General features: G+C 43.7%; 1 protein-coding gene and 2 long non-coding RNA genes across 9 annotated transcripts in view; 1 reads left to right on the forward strand and 2 right to left on the reverse strand.

The window, feature by feature from the left end:
* Window positions 1–51: 51 nt before the first annotated feature.
* Window positions 52–7,356, reverse strand: LOC116975246. 2 transcript variants are annotated; one of them, XR_004412574.1, is made up of 2 exons: window positions 7,324–7,356; window positions 52–258 (listed from the first exon to the last, which is right to left on the reverse strand). It is a non-coding gene; the product is annotated as an uncharacterized LOC116975246 (long non-coding RNA). The 2 variants fall into 2 exon arrangements; XR_004412573.1 differs by lacking the exon at window positions 7,324–7,356 and adding an exon at window positions 3,772–3,785.
* Window positions 7,357–8,228: 872 nt separating this feature from the next.
* The window catches only part of LOC116975247 (uncharacterized protein C7orf57 homolog), a 93,756-nt gene continuing 76,018 nt past the window's right edge, over window positions 8,229–25,966 (forward strand). For 4 of the 6 annotated variants that reach the window (XM_033024079.1, XM_033024082.1, XM_033024083.1 and 1 more), the window contains exon 1: window positions 15,020–15,140. The gene's annotated coding sequence lies outside the window, so the exon portion shown is untranslated. Of the gene's footprint in view, window positions 8,312–15,019; window positions 15,141–20,191; window positions 20,197–25,966 lie in introns of those variants that run through there. The other 2 variants (XM_033024080.1, XM_033024081.1) reach the window with 2 other exon arrangements.
* Window positions 17,645–25,966, reverse strand: part of LOC116975248 — a 65,066-nt gene continuing 56,744 nt past the window's right edge. The window contains exon 4 of the long non-coding RNA XR_004412575.1: window positions 17,645–17,853. This is a non-coding gene — a long non-coding RNA (uncharacterized LOC116975248). The remainder of the gene's footprint in view (window positions 17,854–25,966) is intronic.

Genomic DNA, 25,966 nt, shown 5'->3' on the forward strand with positions numbered 1-25,966 from the left:
GTATCCATTCCTGCCCATTAGGTTCCCATTGTGATGAAGAACATGCAGGCATGAAAAGTGGAAAAATTATTTATTAAAGTTTAAAATGTGAATCTCTTAAAATATAAGAACATTTTAAATGTCAAAGATGAGAATAATTCTTTCTTGCTGTGCCTCTTGTTGCTGCTCACTGCGTCTTTATGTCTCTTTGTTGTTGATAAAAAAAAGAGACAATTTAAATATAGAGAGATTCAGCGGTCAAACTTTAACCAAGAAAATCTGATAATTTATCTCAGGTCATCATTCAATGAAGCACACTTTTATATAAGCACGCATATATACAAACACACAAACTCACACACATCTATACACACACACACACACACACAGAGAGACTCGCACACACACACACAGACTCAAATGTTTAAAGCCTCCTGTAGAGGCTGCTGCTGTTGAAGCAAATACGTGCTTTAAATAACGTCCAACAAACACACTCACCATTGACAGAGTAGTCAGCTCTCTTGAATTATTCAGCGGTGTCTTCACTCGGTGCCTTCTGCTGATCAATTTAATTTGTTGTAATGTTGTAATAATTATGCTTGAGGAAGTTTTAGATGGATGTTCTTACTTGAATTAAATACTAGTACGCATTCCACCAGCCACACTGTGTAGTCTTATGTGTGATTATAGTTTTGTGAACATTTCACAAATGAAAATTAAAGTACCATACATGCCATTACATATTGACCATTAGCAATCATATCAGTTTGGATACAATTTTTTTCTCATATTTAGCCAAAGTGAGAGAATATATTTTATTTTAAAAAGGAGACAATTACTTGCCTCTTTGCTGTTTTAAAGGCGTTGGTGAGGATGGGAGGTTCTCATTCGTCCTCTTGAGTAACCTGCGTTGGGAAGACAGACGTTTCGGCGGGTTAGGAATGTCGAAGAGCATTGGAACTGCATTCCAATTTAGCCTGTTCTTGGTCTGCTTGTTGGAAAACTGGTCAAGTTCAAAGTGTAAAGAACAAAGACAACAGTTGGCTGACAAGTACTCCGGAGTTCGGTGTAGGAGATCTTGTCGACGAGTATTCTGGACCCACCGTTGACATCTGAAATTACAGGAGATATCATTTAGGATTAACTAATAAGAAAAAAAATGATCATAACTACATGCCTGCACAATGGATGACATATCACTTAAGTGCAATTGTTTTCAGTTGCGTGGAGAGACCTGTATATTGACGATGCTTTTTGCCTCTAATATGTCAATTTACCTTAAATGTAGAAGAGCTTATTAAAATCTTCTTACAAAGACCATTAAGTATTTTCTTTCTATCCTCTTTTATCCTCTATCCAAGCCATAGCAGAGCTGCCAACTCTCACGAAGAGGTAAGGGAGGGAGAGAGGTAAGGGAGGGAGAGAGAGATCTAGAGAAGAGAGGGAGAGAGAGATCGAGAGAAGAGAGGGAGAGAGAGATCGAGAGAAGAGAGGGAGAGAGAGATTCGAGAGAAGAGAGGAGAGAGGGGGATCGAGAGAAGGGAGAGGGATCGAGAGAAGGGAGAGGGGTCGAGAGAAGGGAGAGGGGTCGAGAGAAGGGAGAGGGGTCGAGAGAAGGGAGAGGGGTCGAGAGAAGGGAGAGGGGTCTAGAGGGGAGAGGGGTCTAGAGGGGAGAGGGATCTAGAGGGAGAAGGGGGGAGAGGGAGAAGGAGGGTGGAACGATAGCATGTTATAACGTGCAGCCGTCCCATTCCGACCAAAGATTATAGAGCAGAGCTCCTCTAGTATCTTTGATTGCAACCGCCGCCGCCGAACCCCCCGGCCCACCATTGCACCCAAAGATGATAGAGCAGAGTTGTATAATCTTTGATTGCATCCTTCTTCACGGCGGGCTTGTGATCTTTGCTTGTGATGTCTCGACAATTCGAGGGATATAACGGGTAACAGCCGTCGCGTTCTCGGGCTCGAATCTGAGCTCGAAAAATCTTGTGGTCACTGGGCCCAATGTGTCCCGCGGGCCATATTTTGGAGACCAATCCCTTACAAGAACAAAACCAAAAACGTACAGAAGTGTTAAAATTGTCTTTATTATTGTGGTAAGTAAAGATCTATTAAAAATAAGTCTACTAACTTTCTAATGTACCGACAAACCTAGTTTCCCAATGGCCGTTAATGGGAGAACAGAAAATAACATTTTCACGACAGAATATCGACAGAAAATAATAATAATATTTTCTTACCTGTCTTTTTTATTGGGGAACCTAAAGAATGACAGATCTGGTCGTTTAGATTTACGATTAGAACAATTGATAGCAGAGCAGTGAGATGAACATTTAGATGAGGACGCCATGACAGCCCAATACAAAGATCTTACGCAATAAAATGCCTCAAAAAATGGCGTCGACAATCAGACACGTCATACTACGCGTTTTTCGAGGAGTGGTCTATCTTGCTCTGCTATAAGATCTTTGATAGTGAGGGGGTCCAGGTGTTCTCCCTGTTTCTCTTAAATTGATAATACGTATAGCAGTTTTGCAGATGAACCTTAAATGCATAATTTCTATTGGATCGCTGCAAAAGCATTATAAATAGTATAAATAATGTTGCAAGAAGGTCATCCTGTTAATGGATGATTGGTCGAACTGTTGAGCCTTGGAGAAACTGTTTGAATCTCAGGGCACATGTTTCAATGTTTGTTCTTGTTTGCTACCTTGTAGAACTTTCTATCTTATACAATGTATTAGCCGCTGTATTATTGGGTTAGGGAAATGTCTGTTATGTATGGGGTTAATCGATATCTGTAATTGGATTGTAAAGAGACTACCCCCATGTGGTTCGGCCCCTCGAGGTCCAGGGACCTATAAAAGTCCGCTGCCACGAGGTCCTGTGTCGATCTTCTGGGAAAGCGCTTGGGGCTATGTGACCTTCTGGAGTGTCTCATTTTGAGCAAGGCCTAGAGGGCTTGATCAGGCAGATATGAGGATCGAACCTGCGGTGGTTAGGTATAGTAGTTGAATTGTAATTGTGTTTTGTCAAAATAAAGATTAGTTGCACAAGTATTTGATTCAGTGGTTTTTGACTGAAACCAGACCCGGGGGGAAGCTTAGAACGAGCAATTTACAATGGGACGCTCTCGACTCCCATAGCTGGTGGCGTTTGGGCCCTCCGCATCGAGGCGATCAGCTGCTGCATCGGGGGGATGTCAGCTCCCCTGCACCAGACGATCGGACACCGCGGCGGGGCGGGTCGAGCCTCTGCGTCGTTGGAGCACCTCGACTAGCCTCTTTCGAGACTGCGAGCTCTTGATGGTAAGTGCGCAGGTCGCGGTTGAAGCGATCCCAGGCAAGGGATCGGCTCCGATGTAAGTCCACGCCCCCGATGGGGCTCAGTCAGTCCGAGGAGGCCTCAAGCTCCATCGATGGTAGGCCGCGGAGCGCCCGGAGATACAACCCGAAGATTCGCCATCTCCAGCAAGTAAGAAACTGACCAAAAAAAATCCCCCTCCCCCCACATAAATCAAACCTTATTCTCAATTCAACCATTGGGCAGACGACACAGAAGCCTGAAGGTCCACATCACCAAGTTGAAGAAAGCTACTCTCCTACAATTATTGGTTTCTTGAACAGACCCTCACGTCCCTAATCCCACCTCAAAAGTGGTCTACCCCTTGCACTATGTAAAAACAAGGAACTGCAGATGCTGGTTTACACAAAAGAACAAAGTGCTGAAGTAACTTAATGGGACAGGCAGCATATGTGGAGAAAATGGATAGGTGACGTTTCAGGTCGAGACCCTTCTTCAGAACTTCAATCTGAAAAAGGGTCCCAACCTGAAACGTCACCTATCCATGTTCTCCAGAGATGCTGCCTGACCCGCTGAGTTACTCCAGCACTTTGTGACCATAGGCTTGTTCTTTTTTCTAACACCTTGTTCTTTAGTGCAATTTTCTTTGTGATCATGGCTGATAATCCACAATCAGTACCCCGTTCCTGCCATCTCCCCAAATCCCTTGACCCCGCTCTCTTTAGGGGCTCTATCTAACGCGCTCTTGAAAACATCCAGAGAATTGGCCTCCACTGCCTTCTGAGGCAGAGAATTCCACAGATTCACAACTCGCCGGGTGAAAAAGTTTTTCCTCATCTCCATTCTAAATGGCCTACCCCTTATTCGTAAACTGTGGCCCCTGGTTCTGGACTCCCCCAACAATTTTCCTGCATCTAGCCGATCCAATCCTTTAAGAATTTTACATGTGTCTATAAGATCCCCTCTCATCCTTTTAAATTCCAGTGTATACAAGCCCAGTCGTTCCATTCTTTCAACATATGACAGTCCCGCCATCCCGGGAACTAACCTCGTGAACCTACGCTGCACTCCCTCAATAGCAAGAATGTCCATCCTCAGTTTTGCAGACCAAAACTGCACACAATACTCCATGTGTGGTCTCACTAGGGCCCTGTATAACTGCAGAAGGACCTCTTTGCTCCTATACTCAACTCCTCTTGTTATGAAAGCCAACATGCCATGTGATGCTGCTTCAAGCAAGGTTTTCATTATACCTGTACTTCACTGCACTTGTATAATAAACTTGACTTGGCTTGAGATGTAATGGGAAGTTGTACTACCCAAGGAATGAGATGAATTACCGAATAGTGAAATGCCTGGATGGAATGGATGTGGAGAGGATGTTTCCACTAGTGGGAGAGTCTAGGACCAGAGGCCATAGCCTCAGAATAAAAGGATGCACCTTTAGAAAGGAGATGAGGAGGTGGTGAATCTGTGGAATTCATTGTCACAGGCAGCTGTGGAGGCCGTCAATGGATATTTTTAAGGCAGAGATTAACAGATTCTTGATTAGCAAGAGTGTCAGGGTTTATGGGGAGAAGGCATGAAAATGGGGTTGAGAGGGAAAGATAGATCAGCCATGATTGAATGGTGTAGTAGACGATGGGCCGAATGGCCTAATTCTGCTACTAGAACTTATGAAAAGCTCCGAGTAAACAGATCAGAGGGACATGAGTTCATCTGGCTGTGATCTCTTGAGGTAGAACTTGCATGGAATGGGAACCTCACACAAGCATTGCATCCCAAGATGTGCAGTGTGAAATCTCTCACAGTGCTCTTCTAACCCAAAATGGGAGGCGATCTTCTGACATTGGTCTCTTTTCGATGCCACAAAATTACATGCGGCGGTATTGATTTTACTTGGTTATTATTTGTAATGTCAAGGGAAGACTGGCTTGTGGAAAATCTATCAGAAATCGAGTCTGCCAGACAGGTCAGCCACTAAGTTCAAGACATAAAAGGAATAAAGGCATAGCCCTGCATAGCCAGACAAATCAATATGTCTCACTTTCTTTTGCAGCTCAAATATTCAATGAACCAGTAATTTGACAAATAAATCACTGCTAGCAACTGCTCAGTGCACCCCTGCACAGTCGATCTGTCGGCAGTCACTTCTCTGCTTCCCACTGGGATTCTTTGTTGAAGACTTCTTCAAGCAGAAATTCCTCATCTGGTGGCATCTCATGAATTCCTGCCTGTTTACAGGAATTCCTCACCCAAAACAAACAGTTGCGTCAGGAAAGAGGCGGCAGCTGGATGCAGTTTTGATTAGATAACCAAGGGCTGGAGGAAGGAGGACAATGTGGAAGGCCTGGATAGAGTGGATGTGGAGAGGATGTTTCCACTGGTGGGAGGCTCCAGGACCAGAGGGCATAGCCCCAGAATAAAAGGACGCACCATTAGAAAGGAGATGAGGATGAATTTCTTTAGTCAGTGGCGTGTGCTGGGCATTATGGTTGGCATGGAAAAGTCGGGCCGAAAGACCCGTTTCTGTGCTACATTACTCTATGACTCCACGGCTCAGAAATTTTTCCTATATGGAGTATTACAAAATTACCTCATTGAAACTTACCTAATAGTGAAAGGCCTCGATAGTGTGGATGTGGAGATGTTTCCACTAGTGGGAAAGTCTAGGACCAGAGGGCACAGCCTCAGAAGAAAAAGACGGACCTTTAGAAAGGAGATGAGGCGGAATTTCTTTAGCCAGAGCATGGTGAATCTGTGAAATTCATTTTGCCACAGACGGCTGTGAAGGCCAAGTTATTGGGTATAAGGCCGAGATTGGCAGATTCTTGATTAGTAAGGGTGTCAACGGTTATGGGGTGAAGGCAGGAGAATGGGGTTGAGAGGGAAAGATAGATCAGCCATGATTGAACAACAGAGTAGACTCGATGGGCCGATTGGCCTACTTCTGCTCCTTTGACTTATGAACCTATGAAAAGGTAAAGGTTTGGCCATTAGAACTGCGGCAAGAGTGTGATCCTGTAAAGCAACATGGTATGCATGTAGTTTCAGCATAAGTGTTGATAGGTTTGATCTGTTGGACAGACCCAAACAATTCTTCGTGTTGAAACAGGTAATATACAAACAGACACAAAGTGCTGGAGTAACTTAGCAGGCCAGGCTGCATCTCTGGAGAACATGGATAGTGACTGAGGGGGGGGTCCAGTCCCGAAACATCACTTATTCATGTTCTCCACACCTGAGCTGCCGAGTTACTCCAACATTTTTCAAATTAAATATTAAGAAATGTTTCGCCACAAAGTCAGAAATACTAAACTTTAACTAACATGAACAAATTGTAATTTAACCATCAAAACATTGCCAGAACATTGCTTGAAGATCATATTGCCATACCATTATCAACATATAGCTGGCAAGAAAACTAGGAGAAAGTTCACAAACACTACACTGTTCAAATTATTTGCTGATACCTTATTATGCCAATTTGTGGATCTCAGCCAGAGCTAGAATAGAAATACTGCCAAAACACAAAGTGCTGGAGGAACTCAATGAGTCAGACAGCATCTGTGGAGGGATAGGTTACGTTTTGGGTCGGGACCTCTTGCATCATCTGTCCATTTCATTCACAGTAACTGTCTGACTCACTTAGTTCCTCCGAGACTTTGTGTTTTGCTCAAGATTCCAGTCTCTTTTGTCTTCAGAAATACTGTTCAACTAGTTTGCTGAACCAGAGAGAGAGAGACAGAGACAGATCAGAAATCATTTCCAGTTCCCATGTACGTACTAGGACAATATAGCACCCCATTAGCAATTAGTGACTTTATGTATTTGTACACTGTCAAGTCATTATCTAAACAGCAGAGCATTAATGCTTTAACACACACTTTAATTACTGTCTTCTGGAGGTTCAGCATCAAAGCAAATACAGTCATTCAATCAACATTGTGGGTAAGTAAAAAAAGACACAAAGTGGTGGAGTAACTCAGCAAATCAGGCAGCATCTCGAGAACATGGATAGGTGACTTTTTGGGTTGGGACCCTTCTTCAGACCCATGTAATAACTTACATAGACACAAAATGTTGGAGTAACCCAGCGGGTCAGGTAGCATCTCTGGAGAAAATAAATAGGTGATGTTTTGGGTCCAGACGCTTCATCAGACTGGCGAGTTGAATCTGATGAAGGGTCTCAACCCAAAACGTCATCTATTCCTTTTCTCTACAGATGTTGCCTGACCCGCTGTGTTGCTCCAGCATTTTGTGTCTATCTTCGGTGTAAACCAGCATCTGCAGTTCCTTCCTACACATCATACAATGAATTCCTGCCTGACTGGTAAGTGTCCATTTATTGCATTCTATTATCTCAAACAATCCTAATGCAGAAAAATTGAACTTGAATGGAAGATGGTGCAAAGTTATTTCCATTTTGCTCCACTGACTTTCGAGCTCCAATTTATACAGCAGTTTACTTTAAACAAACTGTGGTTATATTGTATAGAAAAGTTATTTGAAAAGGTAGGTTTTAATAGCAATTGAGTCTAGGACTGAGAAGTCAGGAACATAAGCAGCATAAGTGTCAATGGTAAATAGGATAAATAATGGATTAATGAAAAGAAAACAGATGGAGACAATGAATAATTCATTAAAACTAGATGTACAGTTACAAAACGAGACTTAAAGGGTTAAGTGAAATTAGACAATTACACATATTGGAAAGCAGAAATATAAACATAAAAGGCTGGAAATGATCAGAAGATTAATTAGCTTCAGTTCGTAAATGTTAATATTCCAGATTAATGTTATATGAAAAATAAAGTAATAGCCATTTTTTATGTAAATATAATCACCAATGTGCTGATTGTGCTCTGTGTTTACCATTTTCAACCTGTTAAATAAATCTTTTAAAACTTAATGTTAATATTCCCCCAGTTTCCATTTAGACCTGTGCATGGAGGTACATGGAACTGCAGATGCTGGAATCGTGAGGAAAAAAAACAAAGTGATGGAGCATCTCTTTGGAGCGAGTCAGGTAGCATGTGTGGAGGGAATGGACAGATGATATTTTGAGTCGGGACCTTTCTTCATACTCGGACATGTTTCAGGTTGGAATTCTTCTTCAGACTTCAATGTGACTGCAGTCTTCAGTCTGAAGAAGGGTTCCGACCTGAAATGGCGCCTAGACTTACGTGCGGCTTGAATGTATGCTTTGAAATGATTGGATAGCATACAAACCGAACTTTTTCAACGTACTTCAGGACACATTACAATAATAAACCAATACCAATGGAGATTGTTTGCTTTCTGGACACAAAGATAGTGAATATTGAAAGAGCTTGCAGATCATGTCGTAAATATATAAATGAAATGGAAGGTTTAAAAGAGTGTATCTACCTCATTTTCCTTTCTTTGGGAGGTAGATAACCATTTTCAGGTGCACCCAGAACAAAAAACTCATATTCTTCATGAAAGAGGACAAAACAAGAGGCCAAAGAGTCAAGTTTCCACACCTTTCAACAGTCCTACTCTATGATATGCTGAAGATATTGGATGCAATGGACAACTTTTTCTAACTTTGCCGGCATCCAAAACGTGGTGACTCTTTTCATAAATTAATATGTCATAGGAGCAAAATTAGGCCATTCGGCCCATCAAGTCCCGGGGACGCGAGGGATCTGGGAACTGCAGCTAGTCCCAGGGCATGCTGAAAAACACGTGAAAACTAATGCGAAAAAAAACATCAAGTGTCACACTAGTTAGTATGTATTATTAGCATGTATTATTACTAATTACTAATTTAGTTAGTGTGTATTATTATTACTTCAATTTATTAAGCATGGCAAAAGATCTGGCCCACTATCCGCTCACAGACATGGGTCCTGGCCCCTATGCAGAACAAGGTTGCCGAACCCCGATTTAGAATGATGCATTTCTAATTCATACTAGACCAAGTGCAGACCCGTTGGGTCTGTTCCCCCAACGTGCGGTTGTGGGGGGGGGGGGGGGGGGAAGCGGCATGCAGCGTCACACACACTAACTATCCCCCCCCCCACACTCACGCTAAGTACCCCCCTTGTAATTATATTAATATTATTAATTTGCTCCTTTTACCCCATAAACACCCTATCTACTGATGCATAGCCCCCAACTTGCAGTCACACCTAGAGAGGGGGGGGGGTAGAGGGTGAGGGCAGAGAGAGAAGGGGCAGAGACAGAGAGAGAGACAGAGACACAGAGAGAGGGACGTGGAGAGGAGGAGAAGAGGGAGGATGGGTGAGGGGGGGGGGAAGGTGGGGGAGGAGGGGAGGAGAGAGAGGAGGAGAGAGAGGGTGAGAGTGAGGGGGAGAGAGAGGGGGTGCTGAGAGGGGGGTGAGGGGGAGGGGTGGGGAGCAGGGAGGGGGAGGTAGTGGGGAGGGTGGTGGGAAGAGGGTTGGGGGTGTGGAGGGGAGGGGGTTTAGGGGAGGGAGGGTGGGGGAGGGGATGGAGGGGAGAGAGAGAGAGTGGGGAGAGGGCGGACGGGGAGAGGGGGAGAGGGGAGAGGAGAGGGGGGAGGGGGGAGAGAGAGGGGAAAATGGGGAAGAGAGAGGAAAGAGGGGGAGAGAGAGGGTGTGCTGAGAGGGGAGGGGGAGAGGTGGGGAGCAGGGAGGGTGGAAGAAGGGTGTAGGGGTGTGTGGAGGGGAGGGGGGTTCAGGGGAGGAATGGTGGGGGAGGGAGGGGGGGGAGAAAAAGAGGGGAGAGGAGAGGGCGGGGAGAGGAGAGGGCGGGGAGAGGAGAGGGCGGGAGAGGGGGAGAGAGGAGAGAGGGGGAGAGGAGAGGAAAGGGGGGGAGGAGTGGAAAGGGGGGGAGGGGAGGAAAGGGTGGGGAGGGGAGGAAAGGGGGGGAGGGGAGGAAAGGGGGGGAGGGGAGGGGAGAGGAAAGGGTTGGAGAGGATGGAGAGGAGGGGGGGGAGAGGAGAGGGGGGGAGAACCTAAAAAACATTTTAGAACCAAAAAAGACACATTCTGCAAGCATTGTAGAACCAAAAGAGACACTTTTTGCAAACATTTTAGAACCAATAGACACATTTTGCAAGTGTTTTAGAACCACTAAGGCCACTTACATTTGAGTAGACATGTGTTCAGTGTTATTCACAGCTCAGAGAAACGTGACCCTCTGCCTTCATCCATCATGAAGAAAATGTGAGGCACACTACTTCCTGGTTTTATAGTCCCTCCCCCCTGCCGCCAGCAGAGAGAATGGGGAATTTTGTAAAAACATTAATATCTCTGTCATTTTTCATCGTCGGGAAAAATCCTCGGCACACATACGGCGGAGGGGGGCTCTGAGCAAGGTGGCCAAAAATGACGGCCGTTGGTAGCGGCGTTCTCTCGGAAATCGCAGCACAGATGGCGAAAACCGGTCAAGAACAGACTTTTAGTAATATAGATATACAACCAATGAACCCAACTCAGAAAATAATAGTGGCAGAATGAGGGAAGGAGAGTGAGAGACATCCTGCATGATCTTCCGTACAGGATACGCGACAAGAAAAAAGTTAGTGTTTCAGGTTGAAGACCCTTTATCAGAATTACTTTAGTGTAGTTTAGAGACACAGCATGTAAACAGGCCCTTCGGCCCACCAGGTCCTCGCCAACCAACGATCACCCGTGCACTAGTTCTTTTCCACACATTAAAACAATTTACAGAGGTCAATTAACCTACAAACCTGTACATCTTTGGTATGTGGGAGGCAATCGGAGCACCCGAAGAAAACCCACGTGGTCACAGGGTGAAGGTACAAACTTTGTACTGAAAGCACCCTTGGTTGGGATCAAACTTGGGTCACTGGCACTGTAAGACAGCAGCTCTACCGCTGCGTCGACCTGGACTATTAATATTGTTTCTCTTTCCCCAGATGCTGTCTGACCTGCAGAGTGTTTCTCACACTTTTTTACCTTTACTTTAGATTACCAGCATCTGCAATTCTTTGATTGTCTTTTATTATACAGGATGCACACTTATACTGGCCACAGGGGGGAGCTCAATGCTGCCAGCCGGCAAAACAAGCTTTTCACTGCATCTCCATACACGTGACAATAATAATCTGAACTACTTGACTTTCTAGTCTCTTCCAGGTCAACATCCAGCATTAAGGCCCCTCTCAATCAGCCACATTGGCTGGCCACATTGTTTACATGACTGTCACTAGGCGACACTCCCAAGGTTTGTAGGTTAATTGGCTTTAGTATTGGGTCTAGTGGGGACACCCCTCAAACAAGGGAAGGGATACCACCTGATGATGATATATCGTGATATTAAAGGCTTGGATAGTGTGGATGTGGAGAGGATGTTTCCACTAGTGGGAGTCTAGGACCAGAGGCCATAGCCTCAGAATAAAAGGATGAACCTTTAAAAAGGAGATGAGTAATTTATTTAGTCAAAGGGTGGCGAATCTGTGGAATTCATTACCATAGACAGCTGTGGAGACAAAGCCAATGGATATTTTTAAGGCAGAGATTGACAGATTCTTGATTAGTAAGGGTGTTAGGGGTTATGGGGAGATAGCAGGAGAATGGGGTTGAGAGGGAATGATAGATCAGCCATTATTGTATGGTGGATCATACTTGATGAGCCGCTCCTATAATTTATGAACACTGGGGGGGGGGGTGGCACACATGAGTGGCAAGAATGTTTTGTTAAAGATAGATGCTAACACTACTGAATTGGACACTATTGAATGTATAGACACTGTGAAGGTAGGAAGAGGTTTTGCAGTTTTTGATTTATATATATTTGTTAATCTGAATAAAGTTTAATTTTGAATTAGAAATATCACACATCACGCACCTGATCAGCCACCACCCGCTTCCATCTGTGGAAGTGTCTGCATTTCCTGCATTGGCCTCATTCACCACATCAGAGTGGAAGCAAGTCATCCTCACCCCTGAGGGTCGACCTAAAAGGAAATCATAGATAAACTAATAAATGCACCAGCAATGAACAGAGCCCACGTTACCGAGGTCTAATGTAAGGTCAGCGACAACAGTGAGCCAAACAAGAAGAAACAGCATTTCCCCAAGCTCTCAGTCTGAAGAAGGTTCTCGACCCAAAACATCACCTATTCCTTTTCTCCAGAGCTGCTGTCTGACCCACTGAGTTATTCCATCTTTTTGTGTCTGTCTTTGGTTAAAAACAGCATCTGCAGTTCCTTCCTACACAAGAAGCAATAGCATGCTCTCTCCTAAATCAATACCATAGAGGCATACAACTCGGAAACAGGCTCTTCGGCCAATCTTGCACATGCCAATGAAGATGGCCCATCTTCACTAATCCAACCTACCCGCATTTGGCCCATATCCCTCTAAATCTTTCCTATCCTTGTACCCATCCAAATGTCTTTTAAATGTTGTCATGGTATCTGCCTTTACTACCTCCTCTAGCAGCTCATTCCTTATATCCTCTGTGTGAAAAAGTTGTCCCTGGGGTTCCTATTGCATTTTAGAATATAAAATTATGAGAGGCATAGATAGGGTAGACAGCTAGAACATTTCTGCAGGGTGGAAATGTCCAACACTAGTGGGGATAGCTTTGTACTATTCAATGTTCTAAATATTTCCCCCCTCATCCCTACTCTGATTCCCCTACTCTGGGTAACAGGCACTGTGCATTCAATGTACTAGGATATTAGAGTAATCTCGCACATTAAGATTTTACTTTCCTTATTTAGAGTTACAGTGCAGAAAAAGGCTATTCGGCTCACCCTGTCCACGCCAGCCAGAGTTCACCCCGTACACTAGCACTATTCCACACACTAGGGACAATTTACAATTTTACTGGTCAATTAACCTACAAACCTTTGGATTGTAGGAGGAAACCAGAGCACCCAGAGAAAATCCACCCGTCACAGGGAGAATGTACAAACTCCATACAGACAGCACCTATAGTTAGGATCGAACCCTTGTCTCTGACACTTTAATGTAACAACTACTGCTGTGCCACTGTGCCGCCCCTGAGGTTTTACTCTCCTTATGTTGAAGTTAAACCAAAGAAGCTCAAATGTATAAGTTCAAACGCCTGTGACTGTAGTGTTTTGTTTTAGAAATCATCAAGATTTTCAATTAGTCCTTTTGAAACCACTGGTTTATCAGTAACAGTAAATATTAACCAGGTACAGGGAGAGACCATGAACCCAGAATTGATGCTAATTTTCTTCATGCCACAAACCTTTCAAGAATAAAGACCCGATGAGAGAGTGAACGATTGTGCTATTTGTTTTGCTCTGAGAAATTGAAACAATACCCAACTAGCCACATTTCTTTCACAGATTAGTGCAGAAAATGGCAAATCTTATCTAAATCCATTCTTGCTCAATCTGAGATAACAGACAAACAACAGAAGCATTTCCTCCATGGAAGAATTATGCAGTGATCAGGAACCTAAACATTTGTCTAATTGAAAGCTTTATTGAATCCATCTAATCTTGGTCACTTAACCTAAATAAATAAAAAGTTGTGTACTCCCAGTACGTCATGGTCAGTATGTGAAGGTGAGAGATGGCTTAATATTTCAGATATGGAATTTTCCCACCATGTTTTTTAGAAATATACTAACATACACAAATATATATATATTTTTTAATTTTGAAGAGTTGTTGGAAGAATTGACAGGCTGTCCTAATTAGGAAAATATATTTTTCCTTGCCAGAAAACAAATGAGGGCTTTCCAGGTTTAGGGACAATAAGAACCCGGGAAACATTGATAGTTAAAATGCATGACTCATTTAAAAACATGTTATCCTAATTTACACAACATAGTATCTCAATATATTTTAATATAGACCATGACACAATACAGCACAGGAACATCCCCTTCAGCCGATAATGTCCGTGCCAAACATGATGTCTGATAAACTGAGCTCCTCTGCTTGCACATACTTGTAAAAGCTTTTCATTGTACATGACAATAAACTAAACTATACTATAATCTATATCCCTTCATTCCCTTCACATGCCTATTTAAATGCCTCTTAAATGCCACCTTCACATGTGCCTCCACCACCACCCCAGCCAGCATTTTTCAGGCACGCACCATTCTCTGTGTAAATGATTTGCCCTGCACATCTCCTTTAAATGTTTCCCCCCTCACCTTAAAACTATTCCCTCCAGTCTGACATTTTCATCATGGACGAAAGGTTCTCAATGTCTATCCTATATATGCCTCTCATAATTTTGTATACATCTATCAGGTCTCCCCTCAGCCTCAAGCTCCAGAGAAACCAATCCAAGTTTGACTAAACTTTCTTTGTAATTAATATCATCTAATCCAGCCAACATCCTGATGAACCTCGTCTGCACCCTTTCCAAAGCCTCCACATCAATACCTTTGTCGGGACGACCCAGAACTGCATGCAATGCTCCAGATGTAACCTCACCATAGTCTTATAAAGCTGCAACATGATGATTTCTTGACGCTTGTACATTGTACAGAAAAGTCCAGTAATCAAACTGAAAAGCGAACAGCAACCTTTCCAAAGAGAAATATTGTTGCAGATGAATAAAAATGTGAAAGACAAGTGTGAGAAAGAGTCAAACACTGGAAGACAAGTGTGAGAACGAATCAAAACACTGGAAGGCAGGTGCAAGACGACTCACCTGTTGCTCCATTGCTCCCTGCCTCACCTGACAGCTTCCTCTCGCGAGGGTTGGTGGGTGGGGGGTTAGGGGTTACGCGAGCGGCTCGGCGCATTCTGGTCGCCAGGGCGACGGTTTGAGGCCGTTGCTATGGCTACGTTCCGGGCAGCGGCCGGTGGAAACATTGGGGCGAAGTCGTTGGCGGAGGCGGCTAGGAGGAGGCGACCCCCGATCACAGCAGCTGCAGCTCAGGTACCCCCTCCTCACCTCCCCGTGTATTGTAGCCCGGTGCTTCAGCAGGAGGCCTAGGACGTTTACCCACCCTTTCCTAGACTCCCTATTCATATAAACTTCATAGGAAGGGCACCTCACTCTCATTAGCAGTGTCAACTTTCAACTGATTGTACCATAGATCATCTTTACAATGGGATTTGACAAGAATAAATATCTAAAGTCTGATGTACGGGAATCTTTCCTCAAAACCTGGCCAAAAAAATCCAAGCGTGTTTTTGAAATAATGTGTTCCTGATCTTATTCCTAACCATAGTAAAGTAATTCTTGACTTTACTCCAACATTTTTTATTTAGTACAACCAAATGTCCAAGTTGTCGAGTCATACGACACGGAAGCAGGACCTTCAGCCCAACTTATCCATGCTGACCATGATGTCCTCTTCTAAGGCAGTTCCACCAGCCTGTGTTTGGCCCATATCTCTCCAAACCGCTCCTATTCATGGAAGTATAAAAACATAGAAAATAAGTGCAGGAATAGACCATTTGACCCTTTGAGCCAGCAACGCCATTCAATATGATCATGGCTGATCATACAAAATCAGTACCCCGTTCCTGTTTTTTCTCCATATCTCTTAATTTAGCCCTAAGAGCTAAATCTAACTCTCATGAAAACAGTCAGTAAATTAGTCTCCATTGCCTTCTGTGGCAGAGAATTCCACAGATTCACAACTGGGTGAAAAAGTTTTTTCTCATCTCAGTCCTAATTGGCCTACCCCTTATTCTTAACCTGCTTCTGGACTCCCCCAACACCGGGAACATTTTTCCTGCATCTATCCTGTCCAATCCTTTAAGAAATGTATATGTTTCTAAGATACCCTCTCATCCGTCAAAATTCCAGTGAATACAAGCCCAGTTGACCCATTCTTTTATCATATGTCAGTCCCGCCATCCCGAGAATAAACCTGGTGAACCTACGCTGCACTCCCTCAATAGCATGAATGTCCTTCCTCAAATTAGGAGACCAAAATTGCACTAGGTGTAGTCTCACCAGGGCCCTGTCCAACTGTAGTAGGACTTCCTTGCTCCTGAACTCAAATCCTCTCGCAATGAAGGCCAACATGCCATTAGCTTTCTTCACTGCCTCCTGTACCTGCATACTTACTTTCCAGTGACTGATGTACAAGGACACCCAGGTCTCGTTGCACCTCCCCTTTTCCTAATCTGACACTATTCAGAAAAATAATCTGCCTTCCTGTTCTTGCCATCAAAGTGGATAACCTCACATTTATCCACATTACACTGCATCTGCCATGCATCTGCCCACTCACCCAACCTTTCCAAGTCACCTTGCAGCCTCATAGCATCCTTGTCGCAGCTCACACTGCCATCCATCTTTGTGTCATCTGCAAACTTGGAGATGTTACATTTAATTCCCTAGTCTAAATCGTTAATTTATATTGTAAACAACTGGGGTCCCAGCACTGAGCCTTGTGGCACCCCACTCGTCACTGCCTGCCATTCTGAAAAGGACCCATTAATTCCTACTCTTTGCTTCCTGTCTGCCAACCAGTTCTCTATCCATTTCAATACCCGACCCCCCAATACTGGTTCCTCATTCGCCTACCCTGGGTAAAAGACTGCAAATTCACCCTATCTATTCCCCTCATGATTTTATTCACCTGTATAAGATGAGCTTCCTGCGCTCTAAGGAATAAAGCCTTACTTTAGACCTTTCCCTATTTTCTTAAATCTTCTCTGCGTTCTTTCCAATTTAATGACTGCAACTCATCTGTGGTTGATCAACAGCCTAACATAGTAAAGACTAGAAGTATCCTCTGCTGGCTTCAGAGCATGTCCTGTGGAGCAGGATGTGTGTGAGTTGTAGGTTGGCTACTTGATACCAAGAATTTGGATTGGGTGAATGGAGAAAGCAGTTAGATGGGCAGAGAAAATGGAAGAGCGAGAAAATGAGGTAGATGAAGCAGGTTCTATGACAGCATTAAAGGACACTCAGACAGGAACATGGATAGGAAAGGGTTCGAGGGATATGGGCCAAATGCAGATAAATAGGACTAGCTTGGATTGGGCATCTTGGTCTGCTGGGGCAAATTGATCCGAAGTGCTTGTTTCTGTGCTATACGACTATTACTAAATTTAAAAGGAAATGGTTATAAAATAGTTGCAAACTGAGCTGTTGAATGTCAAAAGGCCAGACAAGATTGTTTTATAGAGACACAAGAGACAGCAGATGCTGGAATCTTTGCAAAACATAAAGTGCTGGAAGAGCTCAGTAAGTCATCTGTGGAGGGAATGGAAAAGCAAAAATGCAGCAAAGGCGAAAAATTAAAATAAAACAGAAAATGCTTGGGGTACTAGGTAGGTCAGGCAACATCTATGGAGAGGAAAGCACCATAATATTTCAATCCTGAGGACCTTTCATCAGAAATGGAAAAAGAATAAATAGGATGTTTAAAGTCACAGAGAGAGGGAGGGATGGAGAGACAGAGGAGACCAGGGTTGTTGAATTCCATATAAAGTCCCTAGGGTTGCAACATGCCCAGGCCGAAGATGGGATGCTTTCCTTCAAGCTTACATTGGGTTTCTTTGGAGGTCAAGGACGCAGAGGTGTGAGGAGGAGGAGTGGTGTGGAGAATTAAAATGGCAGGCAACTGGATCTTCAGGGTCAAAGTATGCAAAGGTAACAGAGGTCCTGCAAAGTGGTCAGCCAGCTCCTGGTGGTGGGAAAGGAGTAGATAAGAGAGTTTTTTAAATATCCATAAGTCATCTCTGAGTTTCTCTCAGTCAAATATAGTCATTACCATACTATGGACAAATACAGAAAACATTTTTTACACCACAAGTCTGCACAAATTAGACGAGACACTGTTGTTATTTGGCTGCTGTAACTCCTATGTTGTTCTAAATGTGCCAAGTCGGTGGGTTTAATAACGATGTTAGGATTATTGCTGAATGCGCGGATGGCAGTGCATTCAGAGGGGGTGAGATTGGAGTGGGTGAGGGAAGGGGAGGTCAAGATGGTTGATTCTCCAAGTTCGTCAATTTTATGTAACCTCTAACTCCCTCCTCTCCTTCCCGCTCCACTTTCTTCCCCATACTCCTGCTTTCCGCCCTCCCCTCCCCTCTCCTGTGTGCTACCTGGACTCACACCTATTTATCCCCGCCCCTTACATTCCTTTCTCTGGCTTCATAACTTGTAACTCTTCAATCCATCTGTCTCACACCTTCTGCTTTAATCTCTGGCTATCAAAATTCCCTTCTCTCTCGCTTGTGCCCACGTATTAACTGCCATGCTTTGGACCTCCCCACTCCCACCATTGCATCGGTCTGATGACGGATCCCGACCCGAAACGTCACCTATCCATATTCACCAGAGATGCTGTCTGATCTGCTGTGTGACTCCAGCACTTTGCGCCCTCAAGACAGTTTCTGTCGCATCAGCAGTTGGAAATAAAAAGGTCCAGAGAGGGTAGAAGGCCAGCAGGGGGAGACCATGAGTAACCACCCATTGTGCCGCTATCTGTAAAAAAAATTGACAGTCGACCAAGAGAGGCGGTATAAGGAATGTCTGCATCTGTCCTAATGAAATAGAAGCATTTTCTACTGAGTGTAAGAGAGTGCTTTGACTATGACCTTCATGCCTAACCTTACCTATCATCTTTAGGAATAGCAGCCAAATGGAAAGAAATTATGAAGAGTTTAATGGCTGTTGAAGAGAATTAATATGTTTGGGGTAATATGGATTCTAATCTGCCTTGACAGATACATTGCATTAAAAGGTACATTCAATAGATGGCGCCAACCTCTTCAAAACACTTCTGATTACATTTACAGGCTACATTTAAATACCGGAGGGACTAACTAGACTAGAAAAAAAGGAATAAATGTAAATACTTTTTTAAAAATCAGGAAAATAATAAAACGAGCCCCCTAAAATGTAAGAATTCAAGTCAACAAAGTTCATGCATTTATTGGTTAAGACCTTGCTATAGCATACTTGCAATTATACATTGCAAACACATTTTGTGGTTTGAAGTCAGTGAAGAAATAATCCTGAATTGTAAATGGTTGATGTATTATGCAAAATACATTATGCAAAATTTATCAATTGGAATTTCTGGACTCTAAACTTTTATTGGAGTCAGGAGCAGTACACAAAGCACTTGTATTGAAGATGTTATATCTTTGCCTTCCGTGAAATTTTTTGATGTAGATTAGATTTCAATTATATGACGTTCACTTTTCTCATACCATTCTGTTACTTTTATCTTCCCATGGGATTCATTAGTCTATTTTAAAGAGGCATTCTCGCCCTATATTTCTTGCTAACAATAGCGTCTAAAGAATAAAATGTACCAAAGCAACCTCAGTTACTGATCTGATTCAGAGCAATCATGATAATCTAATGCGACTGTTGTCTACTTTGAACCTTTTTGCTTTTTCCCCTCCGTACTCCCTGCCTCTCAAATCGTCCTTTATTTATCTTCATAGTCTTTCTTTGTTGCCAACATTTTAGTGTAGACGTTACAAAAACAAGGTCACCTTGCCATGCTGAAAGAAATAACTGCTTTTGGCTGGCTGAGAATGAACATAAAGGCCTAGTGTCATGATATAATCTGCATCATATAAAGTGTACCAGAAGTAATAGAGGAATGGTTGGTAGGAGCAGCCATCAGCAGGAGTTGATGTTATGAAACATGCATAGAATAAAGATAGACGCAAAGTGCTGGAATAACTCAGCAGGTCAGGCAGTATCTCTGGAGAAAATGGATGTTTCGGGTCAGGACCCTTCTTCAGACTGAAAGTAGGAATGGGGGGGGTGGAAGAACTGGAAACAAGAAAAGACCAGGAAAAATCAGGGCCAGCAACAGATGACCTCAAGTAAGGTAGTTTCCCGTTAGGCCAATTGTTGGTCCCCCTCTTGCCTTCCCTCCCTCCCTCCTTGCCCCCTTCCTCCACCCTAGTCATTTAACCAGTTCCACAGTTTGCAAAACTGTATCCCTCTTGAGATCACACCTTCCCTTGCCAACAATTGGCCTACCAGGGAACCAGCTGAGGTCATTTGTTGCTAGCACTGATTTGTTCTGGTCTTTTCTCGCCTTCAGTTCCTTCCCCTGACGCCCACTTTCAATCTGAAGAAGGGTCCTAAATTGAAATGTCACTTATCCTTTTTCTCTCGAGATGCTGCCTGACCTGCTGAGTTACACTGCACTTATTGTCTATCTTTGGTGTAAACCAGCATCTGCAGTTCTTTGCTTTTCTACAAAGAATAAAACTGATTGGATAATTGCAGACATTCCCTCCGTCTTGCAACACTAACTTGGGTAAATCTGTTCTGCTGGGATGGTTGTTTGGGGCATTGCAGGAAAGTAAGAAAATTGTGTCAGACATCCTCAGTGGAATAGCTCTCTACAGATTTGACATTATATATTTAGAATTTTCCATAAGTGACTGGATTTGGTGTGTCTTTGTTGTATCCAAATTCAATGCAAGGGTGATTTCTGATAGCTATCTTTATTTATCCTCATAGTCTTTCTTTGCTGCCAAAAATATGCTGTTCTAGACTTCAACCCACTCCCTCCCCAGTCCCCAACTTCAATCAGGTTCAAAACTTCCCTCTCCCTCCCCTATTTAAAAAATAACTCAGGTCTATGCCTCCTGGATACTGAGCACTCTGCTCAAAGAAATGAAGCCTTTCTGTTTTACCTTGCCCTGCACATTAAACATCATGTAGAAAAAGCACTGAGGGGCAACTAGGACATATAATTTACTTTTGATGAAGCTTCAATATTAATCACCTCGAAGGGCCTGATAGCAACACCATCATGACATTCTGACTGTGTTGTTTAAATCCTAAGAGACACAGCTTCCAGATTGGGCCTGCAGCAAATAAATAGGAGGAAATCCCACATGAATGTAAATCCTTGACTCCACCAATCTGCCTATCACAAATGCATCAGTCCTGTCTTTACACTGAGAATGCACCATGTTGTGAGACATTGCCTTATTCTAAATGAGAGAGAAACAGGAAAGGAATTAGCAGTTAAAATCTGGGCATGCACAAGACAGCAGCAGACAATTTTCCCCAGGGCTTCTGACTTTATTTACTTAAATCATAATGATCTAAATATCAATCATATTGTCACAGCAAAGAAACAATTCAACATGTCAGTAGAAACAAAGAACTGCAGAAGCTGGTTTATAGCAAAGATGGACAGAAAGTGCTGAAGTAACACACCGAGTCAAGCAGGATTTCTGGAGAAAAAGGATGGGTGACGTTTTGGGTCAGGATCCTTCTTCAGACTGCAGGTGTCACCCATCCTTTTTCTCCATAGATGCTGCTTGACCCACTGAGTTACTCCAGCACTTTGTGTCCAATTCAACATATCATATTGATTAAACTGTTCTGCAGGAAGAAAGCTGAATGAGTCAATAACAATAATTGGCGCAGCTGGTAGAGTTGCTGCCTCACAGCATCAGAGACCCGGGTTTGTTCGATCCTGACCTCGGGTCCTGTCTATGTGGAGTTTGCATATTCCCCTGGTGGATTTCCTCCCGGTGCTCTGGTTTCCTTCCATATCCCAAATACATGTGGGTTTGTAGGTTAATTAGCCTCTGTACATTGCCCCTAGTATATAGGCAGTGGATGAGAAAATGGGATAACATAGAACTAGTGTGAACGGGTGATCGATGGTCAGCGTGGACTCGGTGGGCTGAACGGCATGTTTCCATGCCATATCTATAAACTAAACTAGAGGAATGAGAATATCATGTTACATTTCTGTTACAATTGTTAAGCAATCAAAATGACTAACATATATTTAGGCTCATCAGATGCCACATTCCTTTGTATTTATAGCTTGCAAATCTTGTATTGTTGTGAAGACTGTCCACAGTAGTGTCTGTTAAAGGTATAAAAAGTCAGCACATTCCACGTGTCAAATGTTTGTCTGCTCTATATTAGGGTGATATCTGTAATTTATGCTTACTAATTTGATTATATGTATGTTATTTCTTTTTATTCATGAATATCGTCGGTTGTTTGGCTACTGATAAATAATTCCTCTGAAATCATATATGAAAATTCTAATGAACATATCTAACTGATTTGTTTGATGAAACCCCTGTGAACTACTGGTTTTAAATTGGACAATTTAATATGCTGCATATTTTGCTTAATTCTCTAAATAAATCCACTTGCGAAGCTAATCTATTCAATGGATTTGTTTTTAATGGAAAGTCTATGATGTGGCTAATAGCTGAAGTGAAATGATGCAGCCACAAACCCTCTGCACTTATTAATTAAATTTATGGTCAATGCAAAGATTATTTTCCACGTCCAAGATAAAAACCTTTAAAGTTTTTAATCATACAAACAGCAGACCTATTCACGAATGCCGAGTGAGAACAAGAAAAGGTTTGAGATTGCTTGGGAGGTACAGCATGGAAACAGGCCCTTCGGCCTACTGTGTCCATAATGACTATTCACACTAGTTCTATGTTATCTCACAATCTCATCCACTCCATACACACTTAGGGAAATATTACAGAGGCTAATTAACCTACAAACCCGCGCATTTCCAGAATGTGGCAGGAAACCGGAGAACCCGGAGGAAACCTGTGCGGTCACAGGCAGAATGTGCAAACTCCAGACTGTCAGCACCTGAGGTCTCTGGTGCTGCGAGACGGCAGCTCTACCAGTTTCACCAATGTGCCATCCTAAAAAAATTGTAGAATTTTACTTCGGAGTCACGTGATTGATTCCGTGAAGAAGTCCCGCCAGTCCGCATGCACGTCATTACGTCTGACGCATGGCGCACCGACGGGCTGGCAGGCGTGTAGCTCCACCAGCGGTAAGTTAAAAACCCTGAGGTAAGTTTTAAACTTAGCTGAGGTCGTTTTCTGCGGTCGGTAAATCTTGTTGCAGGAACAAGTCGGCCATGGAGACGATGATTAAGGGAAGGTCGAGGCAGTCTGCTGGGAGAGCAGCTACAGAAGACCGCGGGAGTGCGGGTAGCGTGCGGCCGTCCATCTCACCTTCAGAGTAACTGGCGGCACGGCCAGTGGCTTCCGACGGTGCCGGTGGAAAGCACTATGGCTACTCTGGTGGGCCGGAAAGCCACCAAAAAGTCGATAAGGCCCGTTGACTCTGATGAGTCGGGTCAGGAGGATTCTCCTCCCATGATGGATGCCGTCTTTGGGCGGCTGTCCAGGATGGAGCTCCTGATGGAGAGGATGCTCCATCACGATGTGCTCGAGGAAGACGAGCCTTATATTCGCGGGTCTCCTCGGCGGCCCGTGGCAGCAGCATCTGTTGAAGGGCTGTCTAGGAAGGAGCTCCTGATGGAGAGGAGGCTCCATCACAATATGCTCCAGCAAGAGGAGCTTTATATCCGCGGGTCTCCTCGGAGGCCCGTGGCAGCAGCAACTGTTGAAGGGCTGCATAATGTCTCCCTCTTAGAGGAGGAGAGCATACAGGGGCAGTGTTGTTCTGACTCCGAGGTTGGAGGAATAGCCAGTGAGCATACTCCAAGGCATGAAGGCCGCGAACCAGGGGTGCCAAGCATGGCATCTAGATTTGCCATACCGACCGGAACTGGGGAACCGCTGGATGATGACTTGGCCATGACTATAAACTACATGACCTCACACCAGCTGCAAGACCTCACAATGGAAGAAACTTCTAAAAAATACGACACCCGCCAACTGTGCCTCGATCAAAGTGCCAACTGTGAACCATGCTATCTGGGGTCACATGGGTGTGGGTATCAGAGCCCAGGAAGTGAGGCTCCAAAAGATACTAAAGCTGCTCCTTCAGGCATTACAACCTTCGCTAGGTCGGTCGATGGGGGGCCCCTGTCTGAGGTGCAGCAGGATGCTCTGGCCCTAATGTGCAACACACATTTTAAAATAAACTTCCTCAGAAAGAGTGCTATCCGTCCGACTCTGAACCCCAAGTTTGCGGCACTATGTAAATCAAGCAATGTGCAACCGCTGAATCTGCTGTTCGGTGATGATCTATCAAAATGGGTCAGAGTATTGGACGACGAGGAGAAAACGGTGGGCCTCATAAAAGCCCAGCCGACTAGCAAAATTCCATTTCGGCGGCAACACCCCTACAAACGGTTCGCTGAAGCTGGTTCAGGACAAGCACCAAGCCGGGCTTTGCCATCCATGTGCAATTGGTGCACTCCAACATTCTTCCCCTCCAGATCTCGGAGGTAGAAGTTTCCACCAACATCCATGGAGGTAGGTGGGTCTAGTTCTTTCCAGAACATGTCATGTATGGATCAATTACAAGTTGGTGGGAGATTACATTTGTTTTTCAATTAATTTTGCTGCATAACATAAGATTTGTTTGTACTGGACAAGTATACAAGGGTTCCGAATAGAATTCCTTTTAAATTGCATCCACCTACACAGCATAGACCAAGTCGGACATTGTTTTTTTCACTACAAGAGTCTTTAGAGGTACAACCTGAAATTGAAACGTTATTTAAAAAAGGAGTAATTGAGAAGTCGTTTCATCAATCTCACCAATTTGTGTATAATATATTTACTAGACAAAAGAAGGATGGCGGGTGTCGAACCTTTCTTGATCTAACACGGCTTAACTCCTATGTCCAGTATAAACATTTCAAAATGGAAACTTTTGTTACTGCTAAACAACTGTTTTCCAAAGGATGCTATATGGCATGCATAGATCTTAAAGATGCATACTATTCAGTGCCCATTCATTACAATCACCGGAGATATTTGAAATTTAGCTGGATGAGGCAACTATGGCAGTTTAAAGCATTGCCTAATGGCTTAACTTCGTCTCCTAGACCATTTACAAAGTTGTTAAAACCGGTGTTGGGTCTACTCCGGGCTCAGAATCATATTGTGATGGCCTATTTGGATGATGTCCTAATCATAGGCAAGACTCAGGAATCAGCTGAATTATCGGTTTCAGCTACCAAACTCATGTTTGAGAGATTGGGGTTTCTCATCCATCCAGTTAAATCCAAATTGATACCATCTAGAATCATTGATTATTTGGGATTCACCATTAATTCAATTCACATGTCTTTGACTCTGCCTCGAGGCAAGAGATTAGAGTTAATAGAAGCTTGTAACAATCTCGTTGAGGAGCAACAATCTTCCATTCGACAGGTAGCTAGTATAATTGGCAAATTAGTGGCTGCTTTCCCAGGTGCACAGTTTGGGATTTTACATTATCAAAATTTGCAATGTGCAAAGGAGCAGGCAGGTCATTTTAATAGACCCATGCGGTTACCAGCTGAAGCCATTGCTGAGTTACTGTGGTGGATAGCAAATATTTCGCATTGCTCCAGTAAAATTCTGATTGATCAACCTTCAATTATCTTACAAACTGATGTTAGTGCTCTGGGATGGGGAGCCACTGATACCATCTCTAGCTGCGGTGGCAGATGGAATATGCATGAGGCATTAATCCTTCAATGACATGCCATTAACTATTTAGAGTTGTTGGCAGCATTCTATGGCTTAAAGGCGTATTGTACTAGTATGCATGACTTGCATGTTCAACTTCAAATTGACAACACTGCAGTGGAACCAGATCCAGAGGCAGTAGCGGTAGATGCATTCTCGCTACACTGGGGTGGAATGATTTTATATGCATTTTCCCCATTTTGCCTCATCAGTCGGTGCTTGCATAGATCGAGCAGGACTCCGCCTCAGGCGTTTTGGTAGTCCCCGACTGGCCTACACAGCCATGGTTCCCACTCGTTCTGAGGCTAATAACACAGCCTTTTATGGCTGTCCCCGAATGCAGTAACCTGCTGGTTCACCCTGGGACTGGGG

This window comes from Amblyraja radiata, chromosome 7 (genome assembly GCF_010909765.2).
Source record: "Amblyraja radiata isolate CabotCenter1 chromosome 7, sAmbRad1.1.pri, whole genome shotgun sequence".
Classification (NCBI taxonomy): domain Eukaryota; kingdom Metazoa; phylum Chordata; class Chondrichthyes; order Rajiformes; family Rajidae; genus Amblyraja; species Amblyraja radiata.